This window comes from Scyliorhinus torazame, chromosome 3 (assembly GCF_047496885.1).
Source record: "Scyliorhinus torazame isolate Kashiwa2021f chromosome 3, sScyTor2.1, whole genome shotgun sequence".
NCBI classification, from domain to species: domain Eukaryota; kingdom Metazoa; phylum Chordata; class Chondrichthyes; order Carcharhiniformes; family Scyliorhinidae; genus Scyliorhinus; species Scyliorhinus torazame.
Window position 1 is genome coordinate 335,451,478 of NC_092709.1, and position 21,944 is coordinate 335,473,421.

A 21,944-nucleotide genomic window follows, 5' to 3' on the forward strand; every position below is an offset into this window, starting at 1 on the left:
GGTAATCTCTGATGGCCCTTTCCCTGCCCTTGCTGTCGACCACCAGCTCCCCACAACTCCCCACCCAGTGAGACACCCCTCCCCTCACAGCACTTCTCCTTCTCCTGGGTCACTCTGTGACGCTGAGAGTCCAGGGAGGGCGTAGATCCACAGCCACCTCCGCAGTTCTTCTGAGTGCAAGAGCCGCCGGCCTCTGTTTGGCTGGCAGCTCTTGGGAGGCAAGATGTCGTCTGCAGGGGTCCTCAATATGGAGGAAGGCCCACCACTGTCCACTTAACTGCCTGATGGGCAGGTGATAAGGCGAGCCTTCATCCTGAGAGTCAGCACGGGTGTCGTTGCCCCTTTTTCAAGCGAGCGAGCAAGGTGGCTGCCATGAATGGAAGATTCCACCCGAGGTCTTGCGTTCATGGAGAACATGCTCATTTTTGGAAGTACTTCACAGGCTAGAGGACAAGGGTATTGAGAATGGAGAAAATCAACAGAGCATGAAATATGACAACGTATATGACAAAACAGTTTTATTTGATTACTGTTTGGGTTTAAGGATTTTAGAATTTCCCCTCCAATTAAATAGATGGAATAAAGTCCATGACAGGATAGATAAAAGATAAAGGAACAAATGCCTTCATATGGTGTATTTCTCAAGATCAGGACACCCTAAAGCGTCGCACAGCCAACAAATTAGTTTTGAAGTGTAGTCATGTTTGTAATTCAGGAAATGCTGCACCTAATTTGTGCACAGCAAGCTCCCACAAAAAGCAATGATCTCTTTTAGCTACTAATCTGTTTTTCAGCTAATGAGGAGAACTGCTCTCCTGCGAAGTAATTGTCTGTGAACTATTATATCCGCCTGAGAGGGCAGATGGAACCTTGGTATAATGACCCATTTGAAGGACATCACCTCATCTGACAGCGCGGCACTTCCTCACTGAAGTATCAGCCTAGATTATGTGCTCAAATCTCTGGAGCAGGGCCACGCACTTCTTGATTCAAACTTGAGAGAGCAACTGACTGAGCCACGGCTGACAGCTGGAGTAGATGGTTTGAAGGAGATTAAATGGGTGAGGTAGAGTTTATAATAATGCAGATCAAGTGCAAACGTGATAGGCACAATGCCCTTTTTCTCATTGGTTGTGCTTTCTAACGTTCTTATCATTGATCATGCCATCGCAGGCGTCTCAGCTCAATAACCTGGTAAATTGCCTCGGTTCTGCCCCATTTCTTCCTCAAATGCCAGCTGTCAGGTCAGGCTGACAACGACAACAAGGTAAAAGGTTTGAAAGTCTCTTGTTGGAAATGCTCAAAAAGAAAATTCATATGAAGTTGACAATGGGATAGTTTGTCCCAAAGTATAATCACGAAGAGGTATGAATAACTTATCCTTCCCTATATAGAACATAGAACATAGAAAATACAGCACAGAACAGGCCCTTCGGCCCACGATGTTGTGCCGAACCTTTGTCCTAGATTAATCACAGATTATCATTGAATTTACAGTGCAGAAGGAGGCCATTCGGCCCTTTGAGTCTGCACCAGCTCTTGGAAAGAGCACCCTACCCAAACTCAACACCTTCACCCAACACCAAGGGCAATTTGGACATTAAGGGCAATTTATCATTGGCCAATTCACCTAACCCGCACATCTTTGGATTGTGGGAGGAAACCGGAGCACCCGGAGGAAACCCACGCAGACACGGGGAGGACGTGCAGTCAGTGACCCAAGCCGGAATCGAACCTGGGACCCTGGAGCTGTGAAGCAATTGTGCTATCCACAATGCTACCGTGCTGCCCTTGAGAACAAATAAATCTACACTATATCATTTAACCGTAATCCATGTACCTATCCAATAGCTGCTTGAAGGTCCCTAATGTTTCCGACTCAACTACTTCCACAGGCAGTGCATTCCATGCCCCCACTACTCTCTGGATAAAGAACCTACCTCTGATATCCCTCCTATATCTTCCACCTTTCACCTTAAATTTATGTCCCCTTGTAATGGTTTGTTCCACCCGGGGAAAACGTCTCTGACTGTCTACTCTATCTATTCCCCTGATCATCTTATAAACCTCTATCAAGTCGCCCCTCATCCTTCTCCGTTCTAATGAGAAAAGGCCTAGCACCCTCAACCTTTCCTCGTAAGACCTACTCTCCATTCCAGGCAACATCCTGGTAAATCTTCTTTGCACCTTTTCCAAAGCTTCCACATCCTTCCTAAAATGAGGCGACCAGAACTGTACACAGTACTCCAAATGTGGCCTTACCAAAGTTTTGTACAGCTGCATCATCACCTCACGGCTCTTAAATTCAATCCCTCTGTTAATGAACGCGAGCACACCATAGGCCTTCTTCACAGCTCTATCCACTTGAGTGGCAACTTTCAAAGATGTATGAACATAGACCCCAAGATCTCTCTGCTCCTCCACATTGCCAAGAACTCTACCGTTAACCCTGTATTCCGCATTCATATTTGTCCTTCCAAAATGGACAACCTCACACTTTTCAGGGTTAAACTCCATCTGCCACTTCTCAGCCCAGCTCTGCATCCTATCTATGTCTCTTTGCAGCCGACAACAGCCCTCCTTACTATCCACAACTCCACCAATCTTCGTATCGTCTGCAAATTTACTGACCCACCCTTCAACTCCCTCATCCAAGTCATTAATGAAAATCACAAACAGCAGAGGACCCAGAACTGATCCCTGCGGTACGCCACTGGTAACTGGGATCCAGGCTGAATATTTGCCATCCACCACCACTCTCTGACTTCTATCGGTTAGCCAGTTCGTTATCCAACTGGCCAAATTTCCCACTATCCCATGCCTCCTTACTTTCTGCATAAGCCTACCATGGGGAACTTTATCAAATGCCTTACTAAAATCCATGTACACGACAGCCACTGCTTTACCTTCATCCACATGCTTGGTCACCTCCTCAAAGAATTCAATAAGATTTGTAAGGCACGACCTACCCCTCACAAATCCGTGCTGACTATCCCTAATCAAGCAGTGTCTTTCCAGATGCTCAGAAATCCTTTCCTTCAGTACCCTTTCCATTACTTTGCCTACCACCGAAGTAAGACTAACTGGCCTGTAATTCCCAGGGTTATCCCTAGTCCCTTTTTTGAACAGGGGCACGACATTCGCCACTCTCCAATCCCCTGGTACCACCCCTGTTGACAGTGAGGATGAAAAGATCATTGCCAACGGCTCTGCAATTTCATCTCTTGCTTCCAATAGAATCCTTGGATATATCCCGTCAGGCCCGGGGGACTTGCCTATCCTCAAGTTTTTCAAAATGCCCAACACATCTTCCTTCCTAACAAGTATTTCCTCGAGCTTACCAATCTGTTTCACACTGTCCTCTCCAACAATATCGCCCCTCTTATTTGTAAATACAGAAGAAAAGTACTCGTTCAAGACCTCTCCTATCTCTTCAGACTCAATACACAATCTCCCGCTACTGTCCTTGATCGGACCTACCCTCGCTCTAGTCATTCTCATATTTCTCACATATGTGTAAAAGGCCTTGGGGTTTTCCTTGATCCTACCCTTGATCTGCACTCTTAATCTCCTTCCTGCTTTACTCTAGGCTTCCATGCCTCTTGCCCTCTGACAATGTGATGTAACGCCATCACTGATTATGTCCTCCACCAAAATAAAACACCTAATAAGTTTGACACCCCACCTGCTGGCTTTCTGTATTTTGTGTGGTAAAAGGAAATTATCTTTCAACAATCCTTCACGCTTGGACGTTTATTGGGAATTCTTATTAGACTGAGTGCTGGTGAAGGATTCAAATACTAAGACGACACAAGTAACTGAAGTGTGTTTTCACAATAAAGATCCCTGGGTCTGTGGAAGGCGGACATGAAAGGTGTCCCAGGGGCAACAAGATGGCTTTTGGAGAGAGGCGGGAATAACGGTTATGCAGAGAAGGTTGGTCTTTGGAGCCGAGATCACTCAAAAGAGATAGATTTTTTTCGGCCTAATGTGTTTGGTGAAATATTTTCACAGGAAGAAGCAATGGCAGCTACTGTAAAGAATGAAAGAAAGTAGAATTTTTCATTTCTGCACCACCTTTCCTGACCTCAGGAAATCCCGAAGTACTTTACAGCCAAATAAGTAATTTTGAAATGTAGTTGTTGCAACGTAGGAAATGTGGCAGCCAATTTGTGCACAGCAAGCTCTCACAAAACAGCAACGTGATGACGGCTAGATAATCTGTTTTAGTGACGTTTATTGAGTGAGGATAAATATTTGCCAGGAATACTTCCTTGGGTCACTGTTTAATAATAAGGGGCGGGATTCTCCGACCCCCCGCCGGGTGGGAGAATCGCCAGTGGGTGGTGTGAATCCCGCCCTGCCGCTCCGATGCCGGCTGCCGAATTTTCCAACGGCAGTTTTCGGGCGGGGATCGCGCCGCGCCGATCAGGGGCCATTGGCAGCGACGCCCCCGGCAATTCTCCAGACCCAATGGGCCGAGCGTCCACCCGTTTTCAGCCAGTCACTCCGGCGTGAAATAGACAAGGTCAATATCGGCGGGACCTGGCTTGGAGGGCGGCTTGCAGAGTCCTCGGGGGGAGTGCGGGGGGATCCGGCCCCGGGGGGGGGGGGGGGGGGGGGGGGGGGGGGCCACCGTGGCCTGGCCCACGACGGGGCCCACCGATCTGCTGGCAGGCCTGTGCCATGGGGCACTCTTTTCCTCCGTGCCGGAATTTGTAAGGATCCGCCATGGCCGGCGCGGAGAAGAAACCCCCTGCGCATTCGCAGGAATCACGCCAGCGGTTCTGCGCATGCACCAGAACATACTGGCGGTCCTACTCATGTGCCAACTCGCGCCGACCGATAAAATATTTAAAAAACTCTGCGTAGACAGTGGCAAAATGCATAGATAGTGTCTGTGTGTGTGCCTACAGCATGTTCGATTAATATTGGGTGCAACTGGGCCCTGGCATTAGTTAATTGGAGCAGATAGTCAATATACCATTTTACACTGCAATACAATGGAAAAGAAGATCGAGTAACAACACTGGCATCTTCCCAACAATGTGGAAAATTGCCCAGGTATGTCTAAAAGCAGGGCCAATCCAATCCTGCCGATATCACCACCCCATCACTCAATACTTTCAATTACTAGCAAAGTGTTAGAACGAGGGTCATTGACAGTACTGTCAAATCACACTTAAGTCAGCAAGAACCTGCTCATGGGCACTCAGTATGACTTACGCCAGGGTCTCTCAGCTCCTGACCTCATGACTGTCTAAGTATAAACATGGACAAAAGGACAACATGGACGTGAGGTGGGGGTGACTTCACTTGACGTCGATGCAGCATTTGACCTGGTGCGGCATTAAGAAGCCCTAGCAAAACTGAAGTTAATGGGAATCAAGGTGAAAACTCTCCACTGGTTGGAGTCATACCTGGCACGAAGGAAGATGGTTGTGGTGGTTGAAGGTCAATCATCTCAGCTCCGGGACATCACTGCAGGAGTTCCTCAGGGTAGCATCCTCAGCCCAATCATCTATAGCTGCTTCAACAATTTTCCTCCACCATAATGTCAGAAGTGGGGATGTTCGCTGATCACTGCACAATGTTCAGCATCATTTGTGACTCTTCAGATACTGAAGCAGTCCATGTCCAAATGCAACAAGACCTGGGCAATATCCAGGGTTGGGCTGATAGGTGAAACGTAACATTCATGTCACACAAATGCCAGACAATAACCATCCTCCAACAAATGAGGATTTAATGGCATTACCGTCGCTGAATCCCCCACTATCAATATCCTGAGTGTTACCATTGACAAGAAATTGAACTGGACCAGCAAAACATTCTGCGGCTACAAGGGCAGATCAGAGGCTAGGAATTCTGAGGAAGAATTAACCCTGAGGCTTTCCAAAGCATGTCCATCAACTACAAGGCACAAGTCAGGAGTGCAATGAAATACTCTCCACTTGCCTGGATGAGTATGACTCCAAAAACATTCAAGAAGCCCAACACCAAGAATCCAAGACAAATCAGCCCTCTTGACTGGCACCCTATCCACCGGCTTAAAAATTCACTTCCTCCACCACTGAACCACTGTGGTAACAATGAGCACCTTCTCCATGATGCACTGCTGCAACACAGCAAAGGCTCCTGAGAGAGCACCTTCCGAACGCACGGCCTCTACCACCTGGAAGGACAAGGGCTGGAGATGCATTGGAACACCACAATCTGCAGATACCCTCTCCAGGCCATACATCATCCTGACGTAGAAGTAAATCGCCATTCCTTCACTTGTCACCGAGTCAAAATCCTGAAACTCCCCCTCAAACAGCTCTGTGGGTGTAAGTGCACCTTATGGATCTCAGCAAGTTAAGAAGGTGGCTCAGCCCTCCTATCTCAAGGGCATTTAGGGATGGCAAGAAATGCTGACCTAGCCAGCGATGCCCTCATCCCATGAAATATATTTTTTAAATCACCTGGAATCCAGTCTTAACCCTTGCAGAATATGCAAGCCATTCAGCATCAGTGCCTGCTGTAGATTTCCCTTGTAAAAGCTACCAAATCACCTAGCCCCCTGGCCATTTCCATTAATATTTTGCCTTTTAGTTTTCGGAACTTCCGAACTCTGCTTGCGAAACTCCGCATTTACAGGAGAATTCCACATTCTGGCCACCCCCTGTGTAAAGATACATGTTTTCTCATCTTCCCTTTATTTATTCATCAACTCCCAACTGCCTACATACAGGGGAATTGGTATATAAATATATTGATGTCTAGATTGTGAAAAAAATCCTATTCGGGAGGAAGGGAAAACATTGCAATCACTGGAAGGAGAAAGAGACTGATGGATTTTTGGATACCAAGGAAATCCAGGGATGTGTTGAGAGCGCGGGACAGTGGATTTGAGCTCGGGGATTGGGTATGATTTTCAGGAGCAGGCTCAGAGTCGGACGGTTGACTCCACAATCCATCTCCTATTTTCCTCTGTTCTCGCAGAATCAACGGGAGATTAAACAGAAAGACACATTAGAAAGGGCGCGTGTGTGAGAGCGAGAGAGAGAGGTCGCGAGACAATAGCCGGAGATAATGCAGGTAGAGAGGAAGAGACAGACAGAAGCGAGGCGAGGTAGCATACAGAGAGGTAATGCAGAGAAAGAAACGAGAGTGGCAAAGAGGGAAAGACAGTAGCCACGCAGAGGGACACATTCGACATGGAAATATATCTGTCAGGGTCCAGACAGAGAGGAAGCGGAGCGAAATAAGAGAAATAGAGGGAGAGAGAAACAGCAGAGAGGTTACAGAGAAACAGAGACAACAAAAGAGGCACATTGAAATGAATGAAAATCGCTTATTGTCACAAGTAGGCTTCAAATGAAGTTACTGTGAAAAGCCCCTAGTCGCCACATTCCGGCGCCTGTTCGGGGAGGCTGGTACGGGAATTGAACCGTGCTGCTGGCCTGCCTTGGTCTGCTTTCAAAGCCAGCGATTTAGCCCTGTGCTAAACAGCCGAAGGTGGAATCTTCTGCTCCAGACTCTAGGTTCGGTGGCGGGCGTGGAATTTCGAGTGATTCTGTTGGATGGCGGGATAGCTGAACGTGCATGATCCTGCTCTGTTCAGCTCATTACTGGGGTACGTGGCGAATCTCATGGGGGGAGGTGAGGCGGGCAGCAAACCGCCCTCCTCGCTGTTACCTCATAGGCTCGGAGGTCGAGGTGTTATATTTAAAAAGGTCTCCCTCCATTCACCCCCCCCCGCCCTCTGTGCATCCCCAACACCCCCCACCCCTCCGTCTTAGCCTGTCCTCTGCTCCACCCTTCCAGAAGACACGTAGAGAGAATTATCAAACAAAATTAGAAGGTGGAAGCAGGGAGAAGAGAACAGAACAGTGGTATAGTGGTTAGCACTGCTGTCTCACAGCGCCAGGATTCCGGGTTCGAATCCCGGTTTGGGTAACTATTTGCGTGGAGTTTGCACGTTCTCCCCGTGTCAGCGTGGGTTTCCTCCGGGTGCTTCGGATTCCTCCCACAGTCCAAAGATGTGCAGGTTAGATGGATTGACCGTGGTAAAATTGCCCTTAGTGTCCGGTGGTGTGGAGGTTAGGTTATTGGGATAGGGTCGGAGCGGACGGGGGAGCGGATCTGCTCTTTCGGACGGTCGGTGCAGGTTCAATGGGCTGAATAACCTCCTTCTGCACTGTCGGGATCCTGTGAGAAAGAAGCAGCGGTTGGACAGAGTCACAGGCAGACACAGGAGTGAGGAATCCAGCAGACAGACTGGAGACAGGACAGGAGGGAGACTCAGCAGATAGTGGAGAGGAAGGCAGGTTGTGAAAGGTACTGGGTAAATGCAAGATCTTTCTTCTTTTTGATGAGAAGGCCTTTTACTCCGAGTATCGGCACCTCGGAAACATGATTGTGTTAGCTTTTCCCAGTTCCGGTTTTTCCAGGAATGGGGATAGGGTCGGGGGTGGAGGCAGGCAGGGGGAGAGAGAGGGAAGGAGAGAGAGAAGGAGAGAGACGAGCGAGAGAAACTGTGAAAAGTAAGAGACAACAGGGAGGGAGAGAGACAGCAGAGGATAGATAAGGCTGTCGATGGAAGGGGCTGGTTTAGCACAGTGGTCTAAACAGCTGGCTTGTAATGCAAAACAAGGCCAGCAGCGCGGGTTCAATTCCCGTACCAGCCTCCCCGAACAGGCGGTGGAATGTGGCCACATTGGGCTTTTCACAGTAACTTCATTGTAGCCTACTTGTGACAATAAGCGATTATTATTAAATAGAGAAACAGCAGAAAGAGGGCACAATTCATTCACAAAAAATCTATGTCCGGTTTTGGGCGCATTAAGCGGAGTGCTTCCCAACGCCTGTAGCGCTGACAATCACCTCGCTATTCAACAGCAGTTTGCCATTTCTTTTGGCCTTGGGAAGTTTCACTCTGCCGAGGCCACATCTGGAGTCATTTCCTGCTGGCGAGCGGATGTTTGTCAGCAAGAAAAGCTCCTCGCAGATGGGGGCGCCATTTAGGAGGGCTACCGCTATCTCTTCCTTCCCTTAAGCCCGTCCAACCTGTTTTTGACTCCCCCGCCCCCTACCTCCCACTCCCCAAAACTTTGCGGCGGCCCCGGGAACACCCCCTCGCTTCCTCTACATCTTGTAAAGCGTACCCCCCCCCCCTCCCTGGGCCCGATCGCTGCCAGGGTGCCAGCTTGGCAGTGCCAAATTGCCCGGTTGCCAGAGGAAATGCCAGCTTGCCACTCTTCTCTGTCCCCACCAACTTGGGAACCTCAAACGGCTTGGCAGATCCGCTCAGGTGCCATTACGACCCGTCCACCTTTGTGGAAACCAATACCAAACGGCACCCTGTCGATGTCACCCAGGGGCGGCCATAAAAGTCCCAGGCGCCAGGAGAATCCCAATAATGCATATTTAAATGATCCATTTAAATATGCAGATCGGGATCACTCCCAGTGACGTCAAGATCCAGATCGCGACGTCTTGCAAGATTCCGTTAAATCTTGCGAGGCGTTTCGAGCGTCGCAAATCCCGCGAGAGTCAACTGCCCCCGTCCCGACACCAAGTTGGGGCAAGGCGAGGCCGTTAAATCGCACCCAAAGAGATTGAAAAACAAATAACAAAGGGGCCAAGAGCCAGTGAGGCAAGAGCAGTAGAGCGGGAGAGATGCCATACTGAAAAAGAGAGACAGCAGAAACAGAGCATCCAGAGAGAAGAGGCTGGTCGAAGAATAATTGACAGTTAAGTAGGAGCCTCTTCAGCATAAACATTAACATAAGTTTCTTCAAGCAGCAGAAATTGTCGCAGATTAGCACTTCGGTTTAGAAATCAATCGGAATGCTGTGGAGACAGACAGCCAAATAAAGCAAACTAATACGCTGCTCAAAATACTTCAGACAACGAACCGTGCAGACACATCACAGTATGGGACGAGAAAAATAAACTCTGCAATTTAAAGGGGCGCCGTCTTCATCAACTGTATTGGTTAAAAAAAAGTAATTTACTTGCTCACCAAGGCAGGATAGTGGGTTCCCTGTTTGCCAAGTGTAGTTATGTTGGAAACCATGTTGAGCAGCAAGCTTTTTACCATTCCCGGCAAAATCGGAACTGGGAAAAGCTACCACAATCATGTTTCCGAGGTGCCGCCACTCCGAAGCAAGAGGCCTTCTCATCAAAAAATAGAAAGATCTTGCATTCACCCAGCGCCTTTCACAACCTGAGGCCGTCGTAGGATCACAGGAGATTTATGGCCCAGAAGGAGGCCTTTTCAGCCCTTCGTGTCTGTGTCAGCTGAAATAAAAAGAGTTAAGAAAAAATTTGAATGCGGATTACAGGGACAACGGCAGGGTTCTGAGGAACGTGGAGGAACAGAGAGATCTTGGGGTTCATGTCCACAGATCTCTGAAGGTTGCCACTCAAGTGGATAGAGCTGTGAAGAAGGCCTATAGTGTGTTCGCGTTTATTAACAGGGGGCTTGAGTTCAAGTCCGCGGGGTTATGCTGCAACTGTACATGACCCTGGTGAGACCACATTTGGAGTATTGTGTGCAGCTCTGGTCAACTCACTATAGGAAGGATGTGGAAGCATTGGAAAGGGTGCAAAGGAGATTTACCAGGATGATGCCTGTTTTGGAGGGTAGGTCTTATGAGGAAAGGTTGAGGGAGCTAGGGCTTTTCTCTTTGGAGCGGAGGAGGATGAGAGGCGACTTAATAGAGGTTTATAAGATAATGAGGGGGATAGATAGAGTGGACGTAGAACATAGAAAAATACAGCACAGAACAGGCCCTTCGGCCCACGATGTTGTGCCGAACCTTGTCCTAGATTAATCATAGATTATCATTTGATTATCATTGAATTTACAGTGCAGAAGGAGGCCATTCGGCCCATTGAGTCTGCACCGGACGTTCAGAGACTATTTCCTCGGGTGGATGTAGCTGTTACAAGGGGGCATAACTATAAGATTCAGGGTGGGAGATATAGGAGGGATGTCCGAGGTAGGTTCTTTACTCAGAGAGTGGTTAGGGTGTGGAATGGACTGCCTGCTGTGATAGTGGAGTCGGACACTTTAGGAACTTTGAAGCGGTTATTGGATAGGCACATGGAGCACACCAGAATGCCAGGGAGTGGGTCAGCTTGATCTTGGTTCTGTGCTGTACTGTTCTATGTTCTATCCAGCCTCATCCCACTTTCCAGCTCTCGGTCCAGAGCGCTGTGGGTTACAAAATTCCGAGTAAGTTTCCAATGCTTTGTTTCAAATGCTATGAGGGTTTCTACCCTTACCACCCTTTCAGACAGTGAGTCCCAGGCCCAGCACCATCACTTGAGTGGAAATTTTTTTCCCATCAGGTTCTTCTGCCAATTCCTTTCCTTTACGTTTATGCGCTCACCATGACCTCTATACTAAGAAAAACAGCTTCCTATTATTCACTCTTTCTCGCTCCTCATGATTTTGTGCACCTCAATTAAATCTCCCTCACCCCCGCCCCCCCCCCCCCATTCTGAAGCAAACAATGCCCAACCTATTGACTTTTACAAAAGACATGCTCTTAAACACTTTCCTCGCTCCCTCCCCCGCCTTCTCCACGTCCATCAGTCAATTGGTGCACAGTGCCACCCTACCTGAAGGACAGTGCCTCCGCCAGTACAAAATGCCATCAGTACCACACTGCAAGTGTCAGCCTCGTGTTTGAGCATAAATCTCTGCAGTGGGAGCAGTGTCCACAACCGTCCGGTTAACAGACAAGGCGTGCGTCAACTGAGCCCCAACTAGCATCTTATAAGAGTATCACACCAGCTGGACACAGTTTTAAAAAAACAATAGCTTCGCTGCAATTTAAGAAATTAAGAGAGAATGCTTCTTTAAGTTTCATCCCTCTTGCTTATACTCCCCGTCATTCAGGGATAACGGTGAACAGAATCGGGAAGGAAATGCAATGGGAGCTTTAGACATTGTATTTAGCCTAGTCACAAAGAACAGGATTAATCTGACATGGGAATTCACTCAAAGCGTGAATACCTCCCCCTCCAATAGTATTGAGTCGTTTCCTGTGCATCTGTGTTTTCAGTCTGTAATACACTTATGACTCCGTTGAACTTTCAAGCTGTGAAAATGCCGTCTAAGGCAGGGCATGAAAAGGAAACACTCTAAATATATCTCCCGACAGCAAAGTGATGTAGGACAGAGCCTTGGAGAGATGGGAGTACAGGGGTTGCCAGTGTTGTCAAGTAAGGAATACAAGCTCCCCTTCCCCTCCCCCACCCTCCGCAGACAGTCTTCCTTCACGTTGATGGGGACAGAGGTTGACCATTCCCACAGGCCGTGAACCCCATTTGACAGGATCGTTGCTGTTTTGTGTGTCAACACCATTTACTTAGAAAACCTGCCTCACGAAAATCGAAAAATACCGGTTTTGAAATATTCAGTTGACATCACCTACCCCCCACCCACCCCCCACCCGTACCCAACCAGGCACAACTGGAAGTTCCAGATTTTGATTACATTTGTGTGAAGAAGTGCTCAATCGCCTTGCTCTAATTTTAATTATCCGTCGTACTCTACCTCTCCCCGCCAGAGGAATTGGTTTCTCCTTTATCAACTCCTTCAATCAGCCTCTCCATAAGAGCAGTTCAGCCTCGTCTGATCATTTAACCCTTGCAGCGCAGGGACCGTGCTTGTGAATCTGCACCGCACAGCCAGTTTGTGAGGTGCAGGACCCAGAACTGAATACGGTACTCCAAATGTGGCCCATGTCGGAAGCTTTGTACAACTGTGGCACAACATCAGGCATCTTTGCGTGCGTGACGAGGAAGCTGGCTTCAGGATATTCCAACAGGTTGCCTGCTCAATCCGGACTCTGAGTGTCATGCTGCATACTGCCAGTTCTTTGACAGCAGAAGGATTGCATGGATGGCAGAAACAGGCGAATCAGCCCAACAGGTCCACATGTGTCTTCAGGCTCCATTCGAGCCTCCTCCAACCCAAGCCCCAAGCACCTAATGAAAAAAAAAATGAAAATCGCTTATTGTCACAAGTAGGCTTCAAATGAAGTTACTGTGAAAAGCCCCAAGTCACCACATTCCGGCGCCTGCCGGGGAGGCTGGTACGGGAATTGAACCGTGCTGCTGGCCTGCCTTGGTCTGCTTTAAAAGCCAGCGATTTAGCCCAGTGTGCTAAACCAGCCCCTTAATAATCAGCATGGCCTCCTTTCTATTCCCATTGGATATAATGGGGCTCTCACCTTCAGTCACGTTTTGCCAGGCTGGGATCTTAGCGTGCTGACACCTCCCATTCACCAGAAACCTCGATGGTTCCACTCTCCCGTCTCAAGAGGAGCAGGACGAACCCATAAGAAATCAGCTTCATTACGTTTGGTTTTCACAAAGTAGAGAGCCTCTTCTCAAGCACTGAAGAGTTGACCGACCCTGACCCTGTCAAGCGAACAATGTGGGAGCGTGCGGGGGCAAAGTGGTGTGGGGTCAGGGCGGTTTGGGGGACATGTGACGGAAGCTCCTGGAATAGGGCCAACCAGATTTGGCAAACCTACTCACAGATTCTTAGCAGGATTTACATTTCTTCTGCTAGGATTTTTGCTCCAATCCTCCTGCAAGAAGCAATCACAGAAACAGCAGCAGAAAGAGAAAGTTTGCTGTGCATATTAACCCCATAAACACCGGCTTCTAAACACACAAACACAGGCCCCAAGGTGAGATGTGTAAATGTATTTCTGAGCAGAATATTAATAACTACCACAGAAAAGAAAATGTTCTATAGTCCTTGAAATTTTAATAGCCCTTATCCCGTTAAACAATTCAAAGAGAGTTCACATCATGAATTACTTTAAACCAATGTCAAACACAGAGGTCTTTTTAGGATTAAGGGGTGTGCGTGTATATAGAACCCTAGAACCGTTACAGCATAGAAGGAGGCTATTCAGCCCATCTTGTCCCTGCCAGCCTGTGGGCACCCAGATGCCCTTTCTAATCCTACTTTCCTGGGCCCGGTCCACAGCCCTGTAGCTTAGAGCACTTAAGGTGCAGATCCAGGTATTTTTTCAAAGAGTTTAGGGTTTCTGTCTCCACCAGCAACTCGGGCGGTGAATTCCAGACTCCTACTACCCTCTGCATAAAAAAGGTTTTCCTCATGTCCTCTCTACGCCTTCTGCCACTTACCTTATCTAGAATTCTCCACCAAGGGAAACTATTTTACCCTGTCCACTCTATCTCTTCCCCTCATAATTTTGTGCACCTCAATTAAGTCACCCCTCAGCCTTCTTTGTTCCAAGGAAAATAACCCCAACCTATCCAATCTCTCCTCGTAGCTACACTTTTTTCGCCCTGGCAACATTCTTGTAAACCTAGGCTTGTAAAGATATGTGTGTGCACGCATGCACGCGTGCCTGTGTCTATTTCGAGTGAGACTTTAACACATTTCGCCCTTCACTGATAGATTGCAATTTTCTAACATTGCTCAAAACTACCTGAGATCCTCTAACTCTGACAGTGGCCACTGGGTGAGGGTGAGAAGGATGGTAGTAATTCTATGAATATACAACCTCAATCACAGGCAGTGTAATCTGAAAGTCTGGACTTGCACCATCTGAATCTTTGATTCTGACTCTGCTCAGAGCAGGCGACGTGCCCCACAGATACTCACCAACGACACTCCCCACCAACGGTCACCACCAACATGAAGCAACACTCCCCATCAACAGTGCCCACTGTGAGGGGAGGCATTCTCCTCTTACACAAGCGACACTCCCTATCTGTAAATCCTGCTAATATATCCTGCTAACACTTACATGGAACAGTGTGCCGCTCCTACACTGCCCACATTAAATGGAGTGTTTCTCCACTTAAACAGGGCGACACTCCCCACTGACACTGCCCAGTAACACTTTTAACCATACAGGTACCCATTCATGACACTACCCACCAACAGAGAGAAGCACTCCCCACTGATACTTCCCACTGACAGGGAGACACTCCCCATTGACAGGGAGACATTCCCTGTTAGCTGAAGAAATTGCTACATGTGTCAGGATTGGTATAATAAAGATGTCTCAAAGTATTGTAATAGCACAGGTCAAGGGCAAACCAGCAGGCAAGGGGTTAAACATATCCCAAGGAAAAACCAGCACGCAAGGGGTTAAAGTGACCCACATTGGAAATGATTGAATCACCTCACAGAGCTTTTGAATATGAAAAGAGAAACACAGGAGGCCCCAGTAAGTCTAAAGGATCCATGGTCCAACACATTCACACCTCTTCTAGAAGTTAAATATGTTAAGCACAAACCCATGAGATTGTAAGGAAACATTGCATTCTTTAATCATTTTCCCATTACGGGGACCAGAAAATATGCATACTGATCACTTTGTATTGTTCCGAATGATTCACTGATGCCACTACCTGCTTGTGACTCCAAGGAACTTTAAATATATATGCATGTAATTCTGAGGACAGGCAGAGCTGACTTTTGTGAGCTACAGGATAGTCGCGGGGTCTATCTCTCCTGTGTGCACACAGATTTTCCGAATTAAACAAAGTTTTACCAACATCACGCGGTCGAGATAGACTTTGAGGTTTTTCTTCCCTCCAACACTCCCCACAAACAGGGAGACACACCCCACTGACCGGGAAACACTCCCCACTGACAGGGAGAGACACTCCCCACTGACAGGGAGAGACACTCCCCACTGACAGGGAGAGACACTTCCCACTGCCAGGGAGAGACACTCCCCAATGCCAGGGAGAGACACTCCCCACTGACACGGAGAGACACACCCACTGACAGGGAGACACTCCCCACTGACAAGGAGAGATACTCCCCACTGACAGAGAAACACTCCCCACTGACAGGGAAACACTCCCCACTGACGGGGATAGACACTTCCCACTGACAGGGATAGACACTTCCCACTGACAGGGAGACACTCCCCACTGACAGGGAGAGACACTCCCCACTGACAGGGAGAGACAGTCCCCACTGACAGGGAGACAGTCCCCACTGACAGGGAGACAGTCCCCACTGACACCCCACTGACAGGGAGAGACACTGCCTACTGACAGGGAGAGACACTCCCCACTGACAGGGATAGACACTCCCCACTGACAGGGAGAGACACTCCCCACTGACAGGGAGACACTCCCCACTGACAGGGAGACACTCCCCACTGACAGGGAGAGACACTCCCCACTGACAGGGAGAGACACTCCCCACTGACAGGGAGACAGTCCCCACTGACAGGGAGACAGTCCCCACTGACAGGGAGAGACACTCCCCACTGACACCCCACTGACAGGGATAGACACTCCCCACTGACAGGGAGACACTCCCCACTGACAGGGATAGACACTCCCCACTGACAGGGAGACACTCCCCACTGACAGGGAGAGACAGTCCCCACTGACAGGGAGAGACAGTCCCCACTGACAGGGAGAGACAGTCCCCACTGACAGGGAGACAGTCCCCACTGACAGGGAGACAGTCCCCACTGACACCCCACTGACAGGGAGAGACACTCCCCACTGACAGGGATAGACACTCCCCACTGACAGGGAGAGACACTCCCCACTGACAGGGAGGCAGTCCCCACTGACAGGGAGACAGTCCCCACTGACAGGGAGAGACACTCCCCACTGACAGGGAGAGACACTCCCCACTGACAGGGAGAGACACTCCCCACTGACACACCCCACTGACAGGGAGAGACACACCGCACTGACAGTGAGAGACACTCCCCACTGACAGGGAGAGACACACCGCACTGACAGTGAGAGACACACCCACTGACAGGGAGACACTCCCCATTGACAGGGAGACACTCCCCACTGACAGGGAGAGACACTCCCAACTGACAGGGAGAGACACTCCCCACTGACACACCCCACTGACAGGGAGAGACACACCGCACTGACAGTGAGAGACACTGCCCACTGACAGGGAGAGACACCCCACTGACAGGGAGAGACACTCCCCACTGACACACCCCACTGACAGGGAGAGACACTCCCCACTGACAGGGAGAGACACTCCCCACTGACACACCCCACTGACAGGGAGAGACACACCACACTGACAGTGAGAGACACTCCCCACTGACAGGGAGAGACACCCCCACTGACAGGGAGAGACACACCCACTGACAGGGAGACACTCCCCATTGACAGGGAGACACTCCCCATTGACTGAGAGAGACACCCCCCACTGACAGGGAGAGACACCCCCCCACTGCCAGGGAGAGACACCCCCCACTGCCAGGGAGAGACACTCCCCACTGCCAGGGAGAGACACGCCCCACTGACAGGGAGAGACATTCCCCACTAACAGGGTTGGACACTGCCCACTGACAGGGAGCGACACTCCCCGCTGAAAGGGAGAGACACTCCCCACTGCCAGGGAGAGACACGCCCCACTGACAGGGAGAGACATTCCCCACTAACAGGGTTGGACACTGCCCACTGACAGGGAGCGACACTCCTCGCTGACAGGGAGAGACACTCCCCACTGACAGGGAGAGACACTCCCCACTGACAGGGAGAGACACTCCTCACTGACACCCCCCCTACCAATAGGAAGGAAATGGATTGGTTGAAACTGACAGTGCCTACTGAGGGTGTGCTACCCTGTCAGGTAATATCTGATTGTCTCATTTCTGTTTGTGGGGCTTTACTTTGTGCGAATTGGTTTTTCATTTCCCACAGTGGAACAGTGACCTTATTTTGTAAACTATTTCATCAGTTGGAAAATGTCGTGGAATATTGTACGGTTGGGAAAGGTGCTGTGTTAATGCAAGTTCTTTTTTTTTATAACTTAAAAACATGTCACTGGGACTCCCAACATCCTACTTATGTTTTTGGCCAATGGGAGATCATAAGGAGGCCAACTGGTCCATTGTGACTGTGTCGCCCCTTTTGCAGAGCAGTTTATTTGTCCTACTACCTCCCACTCTTTCCACGTGGACCTGCAATTTATTTTTCCCTTTTCCAAGTATATACCCAATTCCCTTTGGCAAGTTGATTCTGCTCAACCGCACATTCAGGCATCTGTGTTGGCAGGGTTTGGGAGGGGAGGGGAGGGGAGGGAGAAAAGTTTGCAAGAGGAAGTTTTTAATATTGAGGTTGAGTTGCAGGTCACCTCGAAGGGTTAACCCACTGGCTTGTTAAAGAGCGCAGCTTATTTGGAATGGAGAACACCAGGCAGTGCTTTTCATCTGTAGAAACACGCACAAGTCGTGCGCACAAGTATTCCTCGCTCACATATGCACACCCCTTGCTCACATATGCACACCCCTTGCACACACACATGCTCATGAAATATGTAACCCATGCTGGGGCAAAAATCACCCCCTCACGAAAAGCTCAGGCTAAGTCCAACAGAAAGAATTCGGATCATCGAATCCCTTGAATCCAGAGCAGAATACGCTCCGTGCTAAAACCTGTCTGGTCGTGGTACACTTGGCAATGACAGACTGCTTCAGCTCCACAAAAATATTACAAACGGAAGAACTAACAGAAAATGGAAAAATAATGCACAAAAGTTTCCATTCTCCCAGGAAAGCAATTGCTTCTTTATGTAAGTATGTAAAGCCCCACCTACCTGCAGCTTGGCAGCAATAGCATCCTTAGTTTCTCCTCAATTGTGTGCGTGTCTCTGTGTGTGTCTCTCTCTCTTTTATCTCAGGAAAGCAGCATCGTGTTTCAGAAGAGGTTCCCTCCCGATGAAAGACGGAAACACCGGCTGAGGCTCTCTGGACGATCCCTCTTTAACACTGATCATCGTGGCTCTCTCGCACAGCATCTCGCAGCCAATGAGCCCTCCCCCCCCCCTCCCACCCCCTCCCCCAATCACCACCACCTCTCCGCCCCTCTTTCCTATTCTTCCAAGTGCATGGGGTATATTCCACACTTAGGATCCTCCTCGTGGTTGCCACGCCGTGTTAGTGTGTGGGAGCATGTGCGAGACTTACTCCTGGGAGAGACAGAGTGTGAGTCTGTGTGTGGTGAGTGTGTGTAAAAGTACGTGTGTGTCTGTTGTGTGTATTTGTGAGTAGTGTGTTGTGTGTATATGTGAGTGGTGTGTTGTGTGTATATGTGAGTGGTGTGTTGTGTGTATATGTGAGTGGTGTGTTGTGTGTGTGTGTCAGTGTGGGCTCTCACTAGCTGGCTGACTTTCAGTCCCTTACTGCTCTCCAGCATTCTGCAGATGGCAGAGTGGAGTTCTGAAGGGGAGGAGAATAAATGTGCTTAACAAGATCCCCAGCAGCTGATGAAAGCACGTCACTGGTGAGGTAATTATGAATTCTCTCACCCATGCTGATGGGTGCTTTGCAGCTGAGTCTGTGTGTGTGTGTGTGTGTATGTGTGTGAGTGTGTATGCCTGCTTCTGTATCACTGCTCCTTCACCCACCCACCAAAAATCAATAGAAGACAGCATTGCTGTGGTTAATGTCTTGTGCTGATGTGTCAGTCCCCAGACAGGGCGCTGTGGTGAATGAATACCCAGTGCTGATTCCCTGAAGTTCCATAATCTCCTGAAGGTCTCCCCCTGCAGTCCAACCCCCCCCCCCAGCGTCTCCCACCATCATACCAAACCAAATCCCACCCCCATCTCCGACCTACCCCCCCTACCCACAAACACAGAGCATGTTGTTGGAGAAGTCACAATTACATTTTTATTTAATGTCCAGAGATTGATCCCCCCCCCACCCCCGAGCTGTGCTCAGTCTGCCGGATGCAGCCAGGAATGCTGCTGTTTCTGCTGCTGCAGTGTGTCAGCTCTGGCTCGTTCGGTAGCTCTCTCTCATCTAGGTTCGATGGTCGAGGGTTTAAGACCCCCTCCCCTCCAGAGACCTGAGCACACAATTCAGGTTGGCACTACCCGTACAGCAATGCCTTGCCGGCCGCTGAAGCGTGCCCTCTCAAATGAATGCAAAACATCCATGGGATTGTTTTTGAAGGTGAGCTCTCCCCAGACTCGTGGCCAATATTTGATCTTCAGCCAACATCCCTGAAGCAGATCGTCTGGTCAATATTTCATTGTTTGTGGGAGCTTGCTCTGGGCAAATTGGCTGTGACATATCCCGCATTACAACAGTGACTGCACTTCAAAAGTAGTTCATTGGCTTTAAAACACTTTGGGATATCCTGAGGCTGTGAAAGTGCGATATAAATTGGTATTGGTATTATAATTGTTCTCGGTGATCTTGAGCGAAGCGGGGATGGTGTGGTTCAAATGTGATCAGAGGGTATAATCTCAGAGTAAGGGGTCGCCCATTTAAGACACGGATGAGGAAGAATTTCTTCCCCCAGAGGGGAATAGTTCAGTGTGTAGAGGCTGGGCCGTTAAGTACTTCCAAGGCTAAGATAGACAGATTTTCAGTCAGTAAGGGAATCAAGGGTTATGGGGATAAGGAGTGGGGTTGAGGATTATCACATCAGATCAGCCACCATCTCATTGAATGGCAGAGAAGTCTCGATGGGCCGGGTGGCCTACTTCTGCTCCTACGTCTTCTTGTCTTGTGGTGCCCTGACTGCGTGCTAGAAATGGGTGTCAGTGGAACCTGAGAACAAAAGAACTTGCGACATCGTCAAGACGGGGGAACGTGACAGCTGGGTGTGCATGGGGTGGGAAGGGGAAATGTTGATCACATGGTTTGCGGTTTGCTGTGAGATTAAACATTTAGAAATTTGCGTCGCACTATTCCACTCCTCATTGTGAGCAGTGGATTCAAAGGCGAAATGCCAGCAGGAACAGTAATGACAGCAAAAATCAAACCCGCACTTTAGAACATAGAACATCACAGCGCAGTACAGGCCCTTCGGCCCTCGATGTTGCGCCGACCTGTGAAACCAATCTAAAGCCCATCTACACTATTCCCTTATCGTCCATATGTCTAGCCAATGACCATTTGAATGCCCTTAATGTTGGCGAGTCCACTACTGTTGCAGGCAGGGCATTCCACGCCCTTACTACTCTCTGAGTAAAGAACCAACCTCTGACATCGTCCTATATCTATCTCCCCTCAATTTAAAGCTATGTCCCCTCGTGCTAGACATCATCATCTGAGGAAAAAGGCTCTCACTGTCCACCCTATCCAATCCTCTGATCATCTTGTATACCTCAATTAAGTCACCTCTCAACCTTCTTCTCTCTAACGAAAACAGCCTTAAGTCCCTCAGCCTTTCCTCATAAGATCTTCCCTCCGTACCAGGCAACAGTCTGGTAAATCTCCTATGCACCCTTTCCAATGCTTCCACATCCTTCCTATAATGCGCCGGCCAGAATTGCACGCATTACTCCAATTGCGGCCGCACCAGAGTTTTGTACAGCTGCAACATAACCTCATGGCTCCGAAACTCAATCCATCTACCAGTAAAAGCTAACACACCGTACGCCTTCTTAACAACCCTCTGAACCTGGGTGGCAACTTTCAGGGATCTATGTACATGGACACCGAGATCTCTCTGCTCATCCACACTGCCAAGAATCTTACCATTAGCCCAGCACTCTGTCTTCCTGTTGTTCCTTCCAAAATGAATCACCTCACACTTTTCTGCATTAAACTCCATTTGCTACCTCACAGCCCAGCGCTGCAGCTTATCTATGTCCCTCTGTAACTTGTAACATCCGTCCGCACTGTCCACAACTCCACCGACTTTAGTGTCATCTGCAAATTTACTCACCCATCCTTCTACGCCCTCCTCCAGGTCATTGAGAAAAATGACAAACAGCAGTGGCCCCAAAACACATCCTTGTGGTACACCATTAGTAACTGGACTCCAGTCTGAACATTTCCCATCAACCACCACCCTTTGTCTTCTTCCAGCTAGCCAATTTCTGATCCAAACTGCTAAATCACCCTGAACCCATGCCTCTGTATTTTCTGCAGTAACCTACTGTGGGGAACCTTATCAAATGCTTTACTGAAATCCATGTACACCACATC

The 21,944-nt window shown here is 49.0% G+C and overlaps 2 protein-coding genes across 7 annotated transcripts in view; one reads left to right on the top strand and one right to left on the bottom strand.

Moving 5' to 3' along the window:
- The window catches only part of LOC140409301 (INSYN2B protein-like), a 275,422-nt gene extending 256,625 nt beyond the window's left edge, over positions 1-18,797 (bottom strand). For 5 of the 6 annotated variants that reach the window (XM_072497685.1, XM_072497682.1, XM_072497683.1 and 2 more), the window contains exon 1: positions 18,596-18,797. The gene's annotated coding sequence lies outside the window, so the exon portion shown is untranslated. Of the gene's footprint in view, positions 1-10,009; positions 10,288-18,595 lie in introns of all 6 variants that reach the window. The other variant, XM_072497684.1, reaches the window with a different exon arrangement.
- The window catches only part of LOC140409300 (dedicator of cytokinesis protein 2-like), a 1,572,852-nt gene that overhangs the window by 779,431 nt on the left and 771,477 nt on the right, over positions 1-21,944 (top strand). The window lies entirely within an intron of this gene.